Raw genomic sequence first — 15,103 nt, 5'->3', positions numbered from 1 at the left:
CTGCAAGGTAGCAATCCCAGCTTTGGCTGCCACAGTCATGTGGCACTGAGCAAAAGGGACAGGATTCACAAACATCATTTTCATTCATCTCTCATTGGTCACAATCTAGGCACAGCCATGTTCTGGTGCTAAAGAAGCTAAGAATGTACTCTGAGCTTGCATCTTGGACGTACGTCCAACTAAAACATCTATCATATTAGAAGCAGAAGGAAAGAGACCCTTGAAGATTTCCCTTTTTTGCCACAGAAATTCCCAGAAGACAAACAATTGGCTTAATTAATTTTACTTTTAATGGTCAGAAGCTAGACGTATAGAGAGCAGATGCAGTTAAACAAGGCATCCTGACATGGAAAAGTTAGGACCATCAGTAACTATAGTGACTGAAAGACTTGCTTTGCTCAGAACGACCTCCTGATTGTTCCTGTGCCTTTGATAGGTTTTGTTTGGTTTTGTGTAAGGCAGTATCAAGCCACGGACTGGTTTGGGGGCTATCTCTATCTATCTGGGTTACCTAATAAACCCTAAGTAATAAACATGAAGAGTTTAACTTAAGACGCACTTAAAGAACAGGTACCACTCACCCAGACCCAGGAGAGACAGCTCTGGTAGGAAGGGGTGGTGCCGGGGAAGACGGCCCCTCCCATTTCCAAGGCCAAATGCTCTTTAGTAAGAACAATGTCCTAATTTTGTTAAAGCTAAAGATTTATCTGTGGAGAGGGCACCCCATTCTTTCCTCCCACAGAGGCCTCCAGCCTTGACATCACTATCATACTGAGCGGCAGTCCTTGTCCCTTGCCCTTTATCTCTTGTTTATCCAGTCACTTCCACCTGGCTCCTTCAATTTCCCCTTCGCTCACCCCGCAGTGCACAAGGCCCAGGGAGCACATTTATTTTCTTACCCACCCTTCCATTTAATAACACCACTACCCTCCTCGTGCGTTATCTCCCTGTTTCTTTCTTCGCCAGCCAAGTCGTGTCTTCACGTTATGATTCTATGGAGCCAAGACACGTCTGACTGTCTTCTGAAGTCCTTCAAGAAAGGCAGGCTGGCCTCGCCCAGGCCGTGGGCAGTCCCTAATCCAAACAGCTCTGTCTCCTTTCATGTCCCAAGGCCTGTGAGCTCAAGGCGTCTGCACAGTACCTTCGAGAAGCATTAGTAGGACTTTCCCAGGGCAGCTGGGAAGAGGAGTTTCCTGTTACCCCCTTACCTACCACCTAGATCCCTGGATCCTTGTATCTCTGCCATGGAGGTCTAATTCCTCTTGAACAGTGCACTTTGGATCTTCAATTAATTTATTTAAAGCCTGAAATCTGTTTTGCATTTACTGTTATCTAAGCAACTTCTATGTCAGTGTCTCTAAACTTTCCTAACACTGCGGCTCTTTAAAACTGTTCCTCATACCGTGGTGACACCACCACCACCATGAAATTCATATCTCTGATTTTGCTACTGTATGAATCAATGTAAATAAGTAGGTTATCTGACATGTAACCCCCAAGGGGGTCACAGCTACCCTTACTTAGACCCTACTCTAAGGGATACCATGTTTACTATCAAATATTTGTTAGTATTTTACCCTGCTTTAACCTTGAGAGAGTATCTCCTGCATTTCACACAGAATAGTCCTCTAGCCTTAGCTCCCTGGGCTCTGGCGCACTAAGCTTAGGCTCTCATAGCATGATCTTAAGCAGCTGCAAAGGAGGAAACCAAGACTGCAGAGCTAGTCCCAGGAAATCCCAAGACACATACTTTTAACATTTGCATTCTTATTTGCATAAATTTGTATGATCCACCCAAAAGGCACTAACTCCAAGTCCAGCTGTAAAAAAAATAAAACACTCAACTCTTCTTTATGTGTGGGTGAATAATCCGGTGTTCAGGGTTTGCTTATCTGCCACCTACAGTGACTTTTTCTGGCCTTTCTTACTTAGGATCCATGGTCCTGCTTTACTCCAATCATGGCCATTAAGGAAAAGACTTACCCTTTGGCCGCTTTACTATAGTTGGCTCCCAAATGTTCTTATTTTTCCTATTATGAACTCACACTGGAATTCTCTGTCTAGCTGGAATTTTTAAGACGTTCCTTTCTCTCCATTAAGGAAACGCTGGGCCTGAGTTAAATGGGACAGCTTCTTTTGGGTGGCAGAGCTGCCATCCAGGGCTAGGTATCAGTCATTCACCCACAGGAAATTTTTGTTGTTGTTGACGTTGTTTTGCTTTGTTTTGTTTTTGTTTTTGTAGTGAGGAAGGCAGGCTCTATTCTGAGCAGATTAGCCATCAGTGTCAACATCCCACATCCAATATCTTCCCTTGGCTCCTGCAAATGAAGATTGAAGTCTGTGTTCAGGGTCATGTACCCCCCTCATCCCCCACCCCCTGCACTCCCACCAGGCACTAGGATATCAGAGTAATTGACAAGTGAATTCACTAGGGTAGTTTTCAACAACTGTATTAAGCCTAGATGCCAGGACTATGAAAAAAGAGAGAACAAAAATTGTCCGGTGGGATCTGTCTCAACCCAACGGTGTTGGGGGAAAACACAGAAATCTGTCTGCTAGATGAGGGAAGCCAAAGGCCCACACACCGAGATCACGCCACTGAATCCAGAGTGGCCGGACCGGGCTCGATTCCCTTCCAGTTGGTCAAGAGAGACCTCTTTGAGGTCCATCAACTTCAGACCTGATCCTTGAAGATGGTGAGGCTCTCACTCCACAGGCGGAGTGGTGCTTTGGTAAGAGTCTGTTGACTGGAGCAGGCAGCAGCTGGGTGAAGCAAGGGACGCCGGGATGGTTGTTAACGTAGTTTGTGACCTCTGAACAGTATTTTCTTTGTTGGCCGGCTTTATCGTTGGGACACATGAAACTCCTTTCACTGAACTGAAGTCAGCAGAGGGGAAGTACAGACCCTCACTGAACACTGAGCAAACACAGTCTCAGGAAGCTTAGCTTGTTCCCTGCCACGCCTGCTCAATGTCAGGACTGCTGACAAAACAGGCTGACTTCCTCATCTGGGATTTCACCCGGCAGACCACTCCCTGGGTGGGATGCACAACTCTAGCAAAAGTACCCAGAGTTAGGGAGAGAGACCTGTCTTGCTGCAGAAGCTGTGAAAACTGGCTCTGCCCATACGCATCTATGAGAGACCCACGTGAATATTTTATTTTTTAATTTTGGTTTTGTGTTTTTCCTTTCGAGAGACTACACTTCACCCTAGGCATTGGATTGTGTGTGGCCTATAGATGCATCTCAACAGCTGAAGACAGAAAGGCTCTGAAGAAGCAGGTACAGCACACTCCGCGTGTGAAGTGGTGCCTAGAAGATGCAATAAAGTTCTCACTACCTTTGTGAAGTGAACTGCCCATCTTCCGGTTTCTTCAGTTAAGCCATTTGGAGACTTTGGCTTGCCCTAACATACCATTTAGTCTTTCATTTCATTCAATCAACTCATATTTATAACCAATCCAATACTTGGAAAGACAGAGGCAAGACAAGTTTAAAGAAATACTTGCTTTGTAGTTTTGTATTAAAGTCTTCCACCACTGTGACGACCCCACAAAGCAGGCCTGCGATATGATGTCCCTTTTAAGAAGGAACTTGCTCAGAATCTAGAGCTAGTGGAGGCCAGAACTTCCTTCCATTTGAACCCAACCAGCACAGCTCTAGGAAGCGTCCACTCTTCCTGTCACGCCTGCCCCTGATTTCAAGTCCAGAACAACAGTGGGTACGACATAGACACCATTTAGAGGCAACATCTTTACGCTACAAAGTGGCTTAAATAACAAATATTTTAAAGCAGAGAACTGTGTGTAAGCATCACACTGAGATGTGGTGACTGTAAGTGGACCATCGTCCCTCTTACAGGTCCTAATGGATGGGGAAGCTCAGGAGACTGAAGGAGATGAGGAGGCTTCTCGGGGAGGCAGATGCTGAGGCCAGGGATACCCCCAACCAAGTTTGTCATGATCAACATTTTGCCAAGGTCAGATTTCGCTGGTACCAACCTAGGCGTTCAAGTTCAGAATTTTTAACAAGTATTCGGACTTGATGAATTCCCCCCATACCTCAAGACAAAAAGAAATGAAGGCCGTTTGGCTCGAGTTACACCACCCAACAAGACACAGAAGCAGTCTTACTTTGCCTCCTGGCTTCTCAATGAGAGGGTTGGGAAGGCACGTGCTGGCGGCAAGGCTGCAGTACACGGGCTTCCACTGCTGCTCCTGCAGAGGACGGAAAACAGAGAAGAGATTTCAAGCTGTGGAGGCTTCCAAGCAGAGTGGGACCCTCTTCCTGCCATTCAAAACCTTGCCTCTGGCACTGAACGTAATGGGTGTCATTGAAACACCTGAGCCAGCATCCCCCCCCCCCACACACACACACACAGGGCTCCTTCAGGCTGCTGTCTGTGCAAATCCATTTAACCTTGCACAGGGGCATGTTCCAAAACCACTTACTACGGGGAGAAAGAACTCAGAGATACAGGTTGACAGAAATTCAGAATATTCCTGCTTTATCTGTTAAGGGATCCTTCTAGGACACAGGTCAGAGTATAAGACTCCAAACGCATCTCCTATAAAACAGCGCAGGGAAATCTCTCATTTTTTTAAAATTTTATGTTATAGCGGTGTGGCAGACTTTCCAAAGTTTGTGACTCTTAACTCAGAATCCACTGAAGAGCCCCTGCTAGCTTTTTCAGCCTGAGCCCCAGCTATTTGCAACAAAAACCCGAAACCTCAAGCCCCATTGTTCAAAGTGGCTGTCATAAGCCTCCAATGGCTTTACTATTACTATTATTATACTGTTACTCATGGTTCCTACTACCTTTTCTTCACATATCTGCCTGGAAAGATATTGAAGAGATCCCATCCATCCTGTTCCAATTCCCAAGGAAGCACTGGCTGCTGCTGTACAGGAGAGGAGGAAGTTCTCCCTACTGCAGGTCCCAGCCTACCTTATTGTTAGAGAATGTGTTACTGTATTCCAGTGGGAGCCTGGGCGACCGAGGGTGGACTGAGGGCAAGGCTTGGGCCCAGCTTTTTTGTTTGTTTGTTTGTTTGTTTGTTTGTTTTATCTTTCAGCACCTAGCTCTGGTCTTCCACGGTATAGGTGTGCTTTCTCCTCCTAAGGAAACTTTCCTTTAGTCAACTGAAACCTTTCATGCCCTTATGAATTTCCACAATATCCTCTTAGATCTGTTTCCAATCCCAACTCGCATTTCTCACTGCAGGAATTTATCACCCTCTCTTGGTATTGTTTGAAAGGACATCAAGAGACTTGTTAATGAAAAAAAAAAAAAAGATCCAAACGTATCAGCACACCTCATAAAATAAAAATGAACTTTAATAATAAATCAGCAAATATTGACACATCTCTATCCCCTGCTGTTGCTTAATTGGCTGTGTTTCTTGAGGTAAAGAAAAAAACTTTTTTTCCAGTGGTTTGGAATCTCTCCTCCTGCTGCTGCTAATTACCTGTCCTTCACCCTGCTAGGGCAGATGTCATGCTCTCTGGCAGGGTGGCCCTGCCTGGAAATACAGTTTGTGTTATTTACACACATCTCGCAGAGTATTTTGAGACTAACTATAGATTCTGCCACCTAGAGAAAAAGAAAGGGAGAGCAAAATTGCTTGGAAGGAGGCTCTGCTATTTCCCCTCAAGAGAAATCATGCCAAATTCCAACTTAAGGGGCTGGAGAGAGGGGAAATGCGCAGATTCTGAGGGAACATGGCTTGATGTCCGTTAGGAGTTAACAGAGACCAGCAACTCATTTCACAGGTCATGTTCCAGCCATCAAAGTGTAATTACCGTCAAATCCCACTGGCGCAAGTCCTGGCCATATTATTAGTGAATGTGTGAATGTAACTTCTATAGGGTCCTAAAAGATCACAGTACAACTTCCGCCTTCCAGAGATAAAAAGACAGTTCAATAGCACTAGGGGAAAGGCTCAAGTCTATCAACGTCAGACAGAAACGGGGGTTTATTACCGTTACTCTTTTTAATGAAACTATCACTTGCAGCATTGATGATCGGGAAACATGACTGGGCTTGGAAGAAGTCAATCTGTTGGAAGCAGCAGATGAATCTGAAGAACTCTGCCCTTCCATCCGAGGCTCCTCCAGTCGCTATAGCAACGCGGGAACTAGCTTTCTTAGGGGCTTGAGTAGCCTGCTTTTCTGCAGGCCAAGCATTCCCTTGACACCTTTGCGCTGGGTGCGCTTGAGACTAAGACAACAGAGCATTCGCGAAACACAGATCTCTTACCTATAAATTGTTTGTTTGGTGAGAAAAATATGACTCTGGGCTCCATGAGTTCATAGGCAAGATGTGTATTAGTGATAGGCATGTAATAACGGCTAAAAGGCCTTCCCTTCTCTCACTGCGGGCTTTTCTCAGAGTTTCCTTGTCTCTTCAGTGGTCAAGTGCTTAGATAGCTGCTGTCAACAGGTGTTGCCCTCCCCGAACTCACCACTTGCTGAATAAGGGAATGTGAATGCTTAGGATGGACAGAATAAAGAGAGGAACAGGGAGGTGTTTATGCCCCAGCCCCGCCTCCAGCCCCACCCCACCCCCACCTGCCTGGGCAAACTGACTGTCCTCCCAGATCCCTGCAATGTCAAAGCAATGATCACCTCTTATCCTCCCAGGATAAACTCAGAATACTCCTAAGTCAGCGGTCCCCAAGGGAGTTTGGGGGTATTTGCGTGCTCTAACTTTCTGAGGGGCCTTTCCCAGGAGAGCAAAGCACCACCAAAGAGCTTCGGCCCAGGCTGCGAGCTTTAGCATTTGTCCCGGAGCCAGGAACATGAGTGGCTCTTTGTACTGAGAGATGAACTAGGTTTTGAAGGAGGACAGGGATCATCTGGTGGGTTTTCCCAGCTGAGTGAACAGGGGAATCTGTGCAGTCACATTTGCTTAAGAGTTGTCACTGGGCAGCTCAAGGATCTTAAACTTCCCTCTGAAACCAGAACCTTCTTTTTCATACTCTGTTTAAGGCATGGCTGTATAAGGCCATCAGCTCCTCCATCCTCTTCCTTACATCTCCAGGCTAGGTGGGAACCTGCCCGGGCTGTTGCTCCAGCTCCCCCCTTACCACCACCCCGCCGCATCCCCCTCCTCTCCACCCCCTGTACCCTCCCCTCCCGCCAGCCAGCTGCAGCCATTTCCTTGGAAAGGTCAAACACACAGACTCAGAGAGGTGTCCTTGGGAAAGGAGGAGGGGAGGGCGGAGGGACGCTCCGTGTTGACTCACTGGGGCTTGACTAGACTCTCTCCTGTTTGCTCCACATGAGTACAGTCTGGCTGAACTTGAGTGAACCGTGTGCTCCGTTTGCTGCTACATAGCCTCCTCCCTCTTTGGTTATTATTATTACCGGCTTCTGAGCAGTCGGGGGAGGGGCGGGGCGGGGCGGGGAGGGGGGTCAACGTGGAGAACATCCTGACTTTTAGGTTTCCCAGGCAGGATCTGGTTAAACCTGTCCAGTTTATGCATTTTTTCTGTATCTCCTTTAGTCCTTTCTCTGAAATTGAAAGCTACATTTTTTTTTTTGGCATATAAATGTCCATTTTACACTGAATTTTGAAATGCCCTTATCCTTCTACCATGCTTTGTGGATCTTTGTGGTGCTGCCGAAGGGGCCTCAGGGTCAGGGCTTCCTCCCACGTGTGAGCTTCCTGCCAGCCTCCATCCAAATGCTCGCAGGTTTAAGGGCGCACAGCGTAGCAGGTCCCCGTCCCTATTCCCCGTCTCGTGTGGCGCATTCCCGACGTTTTTATTGCCTCTGGATTGCTAACACGTAGTACCTATCTGATACCCTGTGAACGGCTGGTCCTCCAGACGCGAAGCTGCAGGATCTCTAGGACACAGGGCAACACAGGATATCCGAGAGGAGTCCTGTGAGAATTCCAGTACTGATAGTGTAGCAGAGGCCTCAAGTCAGACCCATGACTCACTGAAGCGAACATCTGCAAGCGAAGCCACCGGGCAAAAGGGTATACTGTGCGACACACCCTGGCTTCCATGGAGATACTGTTTTGTTTTGTTTGGGGGGGGAGGTTATAAGGGGAGGAAGATATGGAGGGATGGAAAGATGAGTAGGATTGGGGTGCATAATGAGAAATTCACAGAAAGAATCAATAAAAATTTTTTAAAAAATATTGTGCCTGTGCTTTGGTATCTTCAGTTATATATATAATCATTTTCCCCCATGTAATTAAAACTACTCTTTTCTATTCCTGTTTTGAATAATTTCTTTAAGCTAGATTCCTAAAAGTAGAACTCTTGGGCCAAAGACATAAACATGTTTATAGCTCTTGCTATTTATCATTAGCTTATAACTTTTCAAAAGGGCTTCTTAGATTGATTTACAGAGCTGTCTCTAATATATGAGGGGTATACTAATATATCGTAAATACATCATCTCTTTTTTAAATAGCAAAATCACACACACACACACACACACACACCCCACGATACCATAATTGTTCTCACGTTTATAGATGAAGACACTATGGGCCTCAGAGGTTAGGTAACTCAGTGTCAGATGACCAATGTCCTCTTTTATGACTTCCCTGGTTTCAAATGCTTGTTGTACCCAGTATGTCCCTGGTCTCAATGAGTAACTGCTGACTGTGTCTCTGGCCTATAATTGCCTAAGCGTGTGCCACAGTGGAAATGATGATCATAGAGACTTGAGGCCAAACTCCAACTCCAACATAGTAAGTCAAGTAATGAGTGACTGAACCTCACTAAGCCTCAGTTTCCCCAAATGTAGACTAGTACATACATCACACGAAGCCTCATTTGTAGGATTTAAACTGAAACTCAGCCTCACAAATAAACCAACACTCAGACAAAGCTCCTACAGGCTCACACTAATCAAAGATGCTTTGTTGTGACTCTCCCTTGTCACCTTTCAGAGCTTAATAGCAGCTACATAAGAGTTTTCATTATAATTTAATACATAGGTTTCCCCCTCTGCTGTCAATCATTAATGATTTTCTAGGTACTGTGACTTACTTCTGTGCTAAGTTTAGTGAGAATTTTTACATATCTATTTATATGCTGCATAATATAGCAGTTTATTAAAATGAGCAAAATTTATAAAAAAATTGATAAAAGTTATGAAAGGTACAAATGAGTTGTTCAGGCTTACCAATATTTTATGTAGGTATGTTTATTTCAAAATTTTAAAATATCTAATACTCACTAATCACAAATTTAAATATAAATCTATTAGAACTTATACAAAGCCTATATAACAAACCAATATTTACAGTATTTTTATAAGAGTAATAAAATATGAGTTAACCAGTACACGGACAAGTCTACAACAGCCAATTCTTCTAGAATAAGAATGTCTGTCTCTAGGGATCTCCCAAGTGAGAACCGTCCGACAGTGAAAAGCACACTGCCCTTCTGCCCTGAGAGGCTGTCTTTGAAAACTGGCTTTGACGCTTGGTTGATATGAAACCTCTTTGGGGGTTTCATTGTATACAATTTTTTTCAGGAGGTCCAATAAGGCAATATGCCTAAAGCAATAAACTATCTTCGCTATATCCCAAAAGAGAGGCATGCAAATTACATAACTCTTCAGAAAGTCAAAATGAAGCACGTGTTAGTTAACTCGCGGGCCATATATTCGTACAGTACGAGCTCAAATTCTCTAGGCGTTCAGAACAAGCAAAAGGAGAAATGAAACTAGGAAGCTGTCTATCCAAGTGTAAGAGCACGGCACATGCGTGGGAAGAGACGACTCCGTCTCGTTCCCGTAGGTCACCGGAGTTCAGTTCATCTTCAGCACCATGCTGAGTGATGCTGAGAAGCCCAGGTCTAGATTGCTCCCAACAGCGCTTCCACAGGGAGGGAAGCGGAGAATGGAGGGACGCTGTCACCTGTAACTTTAGGTGGCAACAACCTGCGGAAATGCAGACCGTTGGGGAAGGTTATGGATGGGAAGAAGACCCATGTTTGGATGGCATCACCTCCAAAGTCCTATGCTGAAGCCCTAAAATTGCCTCATTTCTATGTTTGCAAGCTGGGACTTTAAAGAAATGAAGCAGTGAGGGTGACTCCTAATCCAAGTTGACTATTTACGAAAAGAAGAGATTTTTCATACAGGCATGATTAGAGGGGAGACTGTTAGACATCAGGGAAGAGGCAATCAGGTACAAGCTGCTCTCAGAAGGAATTAACCCAGCCTGTAACACGTGGTTAGTCAGACCATAGGATTCATCAGACTGCACACGTGGGGTGAAGGGCAGTTGGAATAGGAACGACCATTGGCAGGAGAAGGATATATACATACGTGTGTGTGTGTGTGTGTGTGTGTGTGGTGTGTGTGTGTGTGTGTGTGTCTGTATCTCCAGGTGTTCTATTTTGGGAGGGACCAACAGCAGCAGTTAATGGCACACAAAACACCCAGCACTATTTTAAATGCATCGTTTTATACACATAAATGTGCATTTGAATGGATCCAACCCACTTTCTTGATCAACCTTCAGCCACAGCTAATCTCCGGTCGCCTCTCCAGTACAATTATGCTTATCTATACTTTATTTGTCCTGGTTCCTTCTCCTTCCCTTCTCAGCCCCTGCCCCCAGCTCCACCATGGCCTGCATGAGGAATTTAGTGCAAGTTGCTATATTTTTCCAGGCTTTAAACTTCCCCACACTTGAAGTGGAGGTGATGATGACACCCTTGGAACAAGGTCATTGGTGCATTCAATGCAGCAAGCCAGGCTCTGCAAGAATATGGGGGACAGAAACTCTAGCCCAGAGCTGTTAGGAGAACCACGAAAGTGGCGCCCGAGCTGCGACCCGCACTTCTAGCCCTCTGTGTTCTTCTGATTCTGGTCCGTGGTTTGTAGAAGAGTCTGTGTCGTAGCTCCATACAGATCTGTTCTCCGCAGTGTGCCCGATCCTTTTAAAAATAAAGTGAGTTGTGATCCCCCTACGATGGTGTTCTATTTTCTTCCTGCTCCAACCAAACACTTCAGAAGTTCCCTCCTCGCTCCACTGCAGAATCAAGCCTCATCTTGACCCACAGCCCCTTCTTGGCTAGGTTCTTCCTGTCATTCCGCACGTGACTCATTCCACACGTGACCCTCCTCCTTCCTTTACCGTCCTTCCGCAGAACCTTTGTGCTCTCCGCTCATCCGGAAGCCAAGCCAAGCCAGCCCTCAACCTCCCAGCATTCACCCCTCACGTCCTAAACTGATACATTTTTCCATTCAATATGTGATGCGACTGTGGTGTCCACCTGAGGCTATTCATTTCCTTCTGTGTTCTCATCCAGGAGAGCACCCCAGATCCTTAGAGATCTCTGTGATATTCCAGTTGTCTGAGGCGCTTGTTTTCGAAAATGTTTTTGTATGTATACAACGACAAAATAATGAACACTGAAAATAGCCGTGAATTTTTATACTCCAATACAACTTTTCTTCAAAAGAGGGAACTAAGCCTAATGCGCTCCTGCTTTCAGGGGACCCTCTGTTTCTAACGTAGGTAATTTTGGCTGCTACTCACATCCCATTTGCATAGACTCTTGGGTGCAGAAGTGGGGAAAGACAAACAACTCTGTCACAGCACCACGAAGGATGCCTTAATCGCCTTCCATTGCATTAGGCAGAAGCCTGCTCAGGATTACCATGTAATTTCTAAGGAATTTAAGAGTTAACATCAGTTCCACACAATACAGGCCTCCCCTAGACTTGCTAAAACCTTCTTTTGTGTCTAGGATTAAGTGGGCTTGGTTGGTTGATGACATGCCGAATGAGGTCACAATGCATGGCCCAGCCCAGCCCACCCTTCCAGGGGGTTACTTCCTGCCGCTAGCACCTTTCCCTCTCCCAGCGCTGCTTGGTGACTCCAGGAGAAGGCACCTTGCAGTCACATTAGCAGTTGAGACATTTGGAACAAAGCTAGTCTCTTTTACCAGAAGTAATTAATGAAAAATCAACAGAAACTACATTTTGGATGCATTTTAGAGATGTAATCAGAAATAAAGAGATGGCTCTAGTAAAATTCCCCAAGCAGGGATTCATCAGTATTTCAAAAATCCTTACACTGTGCATAAGTGTATTTTATTTTTTTCCCATGTATACTTTGATTTACTCAGGCAGGGAGCTTTTAAAGAGGGAGTGTTTCGCTATCTCTTTAGCTACCAGAACAGAATGCCTTTGATCTCTCGCATCCTACTTTTGTGGACACAGTAGCCAGGCTTCCTGGGAGGTCAGAGCTGGACAGCATCAGTCTTGTCCTTGACTAAGGACAATGGCATCCTCAGACTTCGTTGTATGCTGCTTTGATGAACTGGAGATACCCGGCCTTTTGCAACAGAGAAAGCCCTCAAAGCACTGGAATTTATCTCCACTTTGGTAAAGTTTTTTTTTAGGTTTGTACGGTTAGATTGTGTTTTCTCATTTGAATCAATTTTGACTCTGTCTTGGCGTAGGAGAGAAATTGCTTAGTAGACATTGGCACTTTCTGAGCTTGACAGTTAACAATAGTAAGATCTTAGTAAGAGCAGCAACTCATATCCATAAAATATTTTGTGTCCCTAAATCAAAACCAAGGCAGGATGACACTAGGACACAAGAACCAAGGGCAGATGTCTCTTTTGGGGATCAACACTTGGCCCCTTCCTAAAAGATGCATGCTTTTCATTGTATGTACACGACACAAACTGTTCAATTTGCTGTTAACTTTAGGTTTGTTTCTTTTTTAGGTACCGAATGGGAATGGCCTTATGCGATACTGCCTTGATTTAACAGGTAAGAATGCTACAGTATCTCAGATTGATGTGTTCAGACGATGCCTGGTTTGTGACTATGAAAGCTGTTTCTGACTTGCTTTATGTTGCTGGTTATTTTTCAGTGTTTGATTGGCATGAAGCGGTCCTGATCTGTGACCCATGGCAAACGCTTCAGGGTCACTTTATTCAGATGCCGAGGATCTCTTCCTTGGGTGGCATTTCCCTCAGTTCTTAAGTTTCCAGTGTCGTTCCAAAATGGGTCACACAGGAAGGAGATGTGAGAAACTGACTAGATTTGATACTGAGAGGTCATCTTTGCATGTCACATCACATCAAAAGGCAACCCTGGGATCTGCTCACACGTCAGTTTGGGCCAGTCTCTAAGAAAAGGCTTTTCTTAGCTTGGTAGGAAATGCAGAAGAGAGCAAGGAGAAGAGGGAAAATATTTTCCCTACCTAGCTTATTTAATTACATTGTTTCACAAGCCAGCCCCTCTCTAAAAATTACTATTGTGCAAATGCTTCCAACATCGTTTGCTGCCTGCTGCTTATGATTTAGCATAAATTCGCCAGATGCAAATCATGTAATTCATCAGCCTTGAGGTGACGTGATAGCGGTGCCTCTGAATCAGGAAAAGCCAGGGCGGAAGCCTCTGCTTCTCCTGGGTGGGTGTTGTGTTGCGCTTGCCGCTTGGGCTGATGGGAATACGTATCGATCATATGCAGGCCAGTTGCTGTGCCCAGGAGTCCACTGCAGCCTCCAGAATGTGGACAACCGAGTTCTTGACAAATTCCAGCCAGAGCTCAGCACCTGAGCATCTCCAAGTGTTTCATAGTTTGCCTCAGATGCATGCAAGAAGGCGTGTTCCCATCCCAAGCTGGGAAAGGCCTCCTCCGCAAGAGAAGGCACAAAGACAGTTTGTGTGCCACCAGGAAAATGCACAACCCACAGTACTCTTCAGAGGTCCCCAGTCTGCCATATCCAGGATGGACAGAGAGCTTCCCTTAGCGTCCCTGCAATATAACGAGTCATCTTGAAGATGACTTCTCTGCATCACAGGAATGTCTGTCTGTTAAAGACGCCAAGAACTGTGCCCTTGATGGAAAATAGTAATTGAGCCTTGAAAAGATTTTGTTTTGTTTGTCTTTTCTAATTCCGCTGTGAAACTCAGAGAATGGGCCTCCATTGCTGATTAAAAATCCTGGCATTTGGATGCTTTTTCCAGTGAAAGGTATCTTCGTCGCGTACTTAGCTCCTTTGAACCCAACAGTTTGGCTCCTCGCCATGTGTTTTCAATGGCTTTTCTCAACCTAAACTCTCACGAAATAGTTAAAAATGCAAACAAGATGCTATGTTTCTCTTTGCATATCATATATCATCTCTTTCTGATTTTGGAGTGTATCCTTCCATAGTACTGCAGCAAATAAACAAGAGGAAGAAGAGCTAGGCAAGGAGTAAGACACCTGGGCCTGTCATTGCTTCTGCTCCCTTCCTGGACTCTACTTGACCTGGCCTGAAGGAAGGGAGTTAGAGTACCCATCACCTGCCACTGCAGGGGACGCGGGAAGCCTGCTGACAGAATTCACAGGAAGGAAGAGACATTTTACTGACCTTTCGGGGGCAGGAAACGCCCTCTGCTCTTTGACTGACAGCTTTGAGCTTTGGCCTAAGACGCCTATTTGTTTTGGCTGAAGTTTAGAATCTGGTTAATGCCAGTTTTGTCACCAAGAATCCGGCTAGAGACTAAACCTGTAAAAGGTGAAAAGCTCTGCTTTCTTGGGTATTTCTGGGATGCCCGCACGCCTACGAGGATTCCTTTTGTGATGATTTGAGGGAAATTGCTGCTGTACAGAGTATTTGCTTTTTGTAATCTATGCTGTCTGCCCGCCGACTGTGTGTCCAGTGCCCATGTGCTGACCTGGAAGGGCCGGCGAGCGGGCTGAGAAGGACCTCGATTAGGAAACAAGCTACACCCAGAGCAGCTGCAAGCTGTGCTCTAATACGTGGGTGGGAGTGAGGGTGTGCAAATAAAGGGACTAGAAAGATTCTGGTTTAACATCTGGCTGTTCAGCAGTGATTATCTCCGAGCGCTTCTCCGTGGGGACAGAAACCCTGCCTTCTGGTTCATCCCTAGCATCCCCAGCTCTGCCTTGCAGAGTAGGTGATGATGAATGCATTTGTCAGCGCTTGTTGAGGTGCAGACCATATGCGTATTTCATCTTATTTTACAAGGCGCATATATGTTAGCCATGGAAGGTAGTCTGTTGGCGACGTTTCATAGCCTGGCCGCTCCTACTGTTTGCACGAGTCGATATATCAGCTACTCCACCCAGAAATGGGTATTCTTACACATT

The 15,103-nt window shown here is 45.5% G+C and overlaps 1 long non-coding RNA gene across 1 annotated transcript in view; it reads left to right on the top strand.

Annotated features, from left to right (window-relative positions):
* LOC127695953 (uncharacterized) overlaps positions 1 to 14,805 on the top strand; it is a 42,043-nt gene extending 27,238 nt beyond the window's left edge. The window contains exons 3-4 of the long non-coding RNA XR_007980146.1: positions 12,723 to 12,768; positions 12,872 to 14,805. This is a non-coding gene — a long non-coding RNA (uncharacterized LOC127695953). The remainder of the gene's footprint in view (positions 1 to 12,722; positions 12,769 to 12,871) is intronic.
* Positions 14,806 to 15,103: the final 298 nt, after the last annotated feature.

Source organism: Apodemus sylvaticus, chromosome 11, assembly GCF_947179515.1.
Source record: "Apodemus sylvaticus chromosome 11, mApoSyl1.1, whole genome shotgun sequence".
Classification (NCBI taxonomy): domain Eukaryota; kingdom Metazoa; phylum Chordata; class Mammalia; order Rodentia; family Muridae; genus Apodemus; species Apodemus sylvaticus.
This window is presented reverse-complemented; position numbering and strand designations above follow the sequence as displayed.